Genomic DNA, 3,221 nt, shown 5'->3' with positions numbered 1-3,221 from the left:
AGATTTTCGGGGTCGAATTCCCGATTGACCTGATTCCTATTGCGATGGGTGATGTCTGTGTCATCGTGGGCATGGACTGGTTGAGCCGATTCGGCGCTGTCATCGACTGTGAGCGTCAGCTGGTGACTATACGAGACCATAGTGGGGGAGTTCTTTCGGTGTACGGCGAGGGTACCCGTTCGGGATCAGCTTTTTGTTCGGCCGCTAGGGCGAGGCAGTGTCTACAGCAGGGCTGTAAGGGTTTTGTGGCGTATGTGATGGATACGCGGGAGGTTTCCGAGAGACCGAAGTCAGTTGAGGAGGTCCCTGTGGTGCGTGAGTTTCCAGATGTTTTCCCCGAGGAGCTGCCGGGAGTACCTCCTGTGAGGCAAGTAGAGTTTGGTATCGATCTAGTTCCGGGGGCCGCGCCTATTGCTAAGGTGCCTTATCGTCTTGCACCTCCAGAGATGCAAGAGTTGTCCTCGCAGCTCCAGGAGTTGCTGGGGAAGGGATTCATTCGGCCGAGCAGCTCGCCATGGGGAGCACCTATTATGTTCGTCAAGAAGAAGGATGGTTCACACCGGATGTGCATTGATTACCGGGAGTTGAACAAGTTGACGGTCAAGAACCGTTACCCGTTACCGAGGATCGATGATTTATTCGATCAGTTGCAGGGAGCATTTTGGTTTTCCAAGATCGATCTGAGGTCAGGGTACCATCAGGTGAGAGTGCGGGATGAGGATGTCCAGAAGACAGCGTTTAGGACGCGATATGGGCATTATGAGTTTGTGGTGATGCCTTTCGGGCTCACCAATGCCCCGGCTGTGTTCATGGATCTCATGAACAGGGTATGCAGGCCGATGTTGGATCGGTCAGTGATTGTATTTATCGACGACATTCTGGTGTATTCGAGATCTAGAGAGCAGCATGAGGAGCATTTGAGGGAGGTCCTTGAGGTATTGACGTCGGAGAAGCTTTATGCAAAGTTCTCCAAATGTGACTTCTGGTTGCGGGAGGTCCAATTTCTAGGACATGTTGTTAATCAGAAAGGGATATTGGTCGATCCGGCCAAGGTTGAGGCGGTGATGAGTTGGGAGGTGCCGAAGTCACCCTCTGAGATCAGGAGCTTCCTTGGGTTGGCAGGGTATTATCGGAGATTCATTAAGGATTTCTCCAAGATCGCAGTGCCGCTCACCAGATTGACCCGGAAGGGTGTTGCATTCTCATGGGGGCCCGAGCAGCAGACCTCCTTTGAGACACTTCGCCAGAGGTTGTGCGAAGCCCTGGTATTAGCTCTCCCGGAAGGGATGGAAGATTTTGTAGTATATTGCGACGCATCGATTTCGGGAATGGGTGCAGTGTTGATGCAGAGGGGTCATGTGATAGCTTATGCGTCGAGGCAGCTGAAGCCTCATGAGGCGAGATATCCCACGCATGATTTAGAGTTTGGGGCAGTAGTGTTCGCTCTCGATATTTGGCGTCACTACCTGTATGGGGTTCGATGTACGATATACACGGACCATAAGAGCTTGAAGTATTTGATGGATCAGCCCAACCTAAATATGCGACAGAGGAGGTGGTTAGATGTGGTCAAGGATTATGATTGTGAGATCCTGTACCACCCAGGCAAGGCTAATGTGGTAGCCGACGCGTTGAGCCGCAGGGCGGAGAGCAATCCATTGCGAGATGTATGCTTGAGACTGACTGTGATGACTCCAGTATTGGATGCTATTCGTGGGGCACAGGCCGAGGCTGTACGACCAGAGATACAGAAGAAAGAGCGGGTCGTTGGGTTAATTTTAGAGTTCGTTAAGGATGGACGAGGGCTTCTGACGTTTCAGGGTCGGATCTGGGTACCATTCGTGGGCGGTACGCGTATTACTTTGATGGAAGAGGCTCATAGATCGAAATTCTCGATCCATCCCGGTGCTACGAAGATGTATTTGGATTTGAGGAAAGAGTATTGGTGGCCCGGTATGAAGAGGGACGTTGCATGGTTCGTTGAGAGGTGCTTGACCTGCCGTAGGGTTAAGGCCGAGCACCAGAGACCGCATGGCAAGTTACAACCATTGGAGATCCCCGAGTGGAAGTGGGAACAGATCACTATGGATTTCATCACCAAATTGCCGAGGACTGCCAGGGGAGTTGATGCAATTTGGGTGATTGTGGATAGGTTGACGAAGAGTGCACACTTCCTTGCCATCAGCGAGAGTTCTTCAGCGGAGAAGTTGGCGGAGATATATGTGAGAGAAGTGGTATCTCGGCATGGAGTGCCGATCTCGATTGTTTCAGACCGTGATGTGCGCTTCACTTCCAGGTTCTGGAAGAAATTTCATGAGGAGCTGGGTACTTAAATTGCATTTTAGTACCGCATACCATCCCCAGACAGACGGTCAGAGCGAGCGGACGATTCAGACGCTGGAGGACATGCTTCGAGCGTGTGTGTTAGACTTCGGGGGTAGTTGGGATGAATATTTGCCCTTAGCAGAGTTTTCCTACAACAACAGCCACCATTCGAGCATTGGTATGCCACCTTTTGAGCTGTTGTATGGTAGGAGGTGTCGGACCCCCATTTGCTGGGGAGAGGTGGGACAGAGAGTGATGGGCAACACAGAGATCGTGCTTCAGACGACAGAGCAGATTCAACAAGTTAGACAGAGATTATTGACCGCCCAGAGCCGACAGAAAAGTTATGCAGACAGGCGCCGATCCGAGCTTGAGTATCAAGTCGGCGACTTCGTTCTCCTGAAGGTCTCTCCTTGGAAAGGAGTGATTCGATTCAGGAAGAGGGGCAAGTTGGGGCCCCGGTATATTGGGCCATTTCGTGTGATTGCAAGGATAGGGCGGGTAGCCTATCGGTTGGAGTTGCCAGCGGAGTTGGGACAGATCCACAACACTTTTCATGTGTCGCAATTGAGAAAGTGCATAGCCGATGAGTCGGCAGTGGTTCCATTGGAGGATATTCAGGTGGATGCGAGCCTGAATTATGCTGAGAGACCAGTGGCCATCAGGGATCGAAAGATCAAGGTTCTGAGGAACAAGGAGGTACCTCTGGTGTTGGTTCAGTGGCAACACCGTAAGGGATCGGAAATGACTTGGGAGCCGGAACGTGAGATGCGGGAGCAGCATCCGGAACTATTTTCAGAGTGAGACTTCGAGGGCGAAGTCTAATCCTAGTGGGGGAGAGTTGTAACAGCCCGGAATCTCAGGTATTGGTAAATTATGTTTTTGGGGTGATTTAA

This window comes from Lactuca serriola, chromosome 2 (genome assembly GCF_051521515.1).
Source record: "Lactuca serriola cultivar US96UC23 chromosome 2, Lser_US96UC23_V15, whole genome shotgun sequence".
Classification (NCBI taxonomy): Eukaryota; Viridiplantae; Streptophyta; class Magnoliopsida; order Asterales; family Asteraceae; genus Lactuca; species Lactuca serriola.
The sequence above is the reverse complement of the archived record's forward strand: the minus strand, read 5'-3'. Positions refer to the sequence as shown.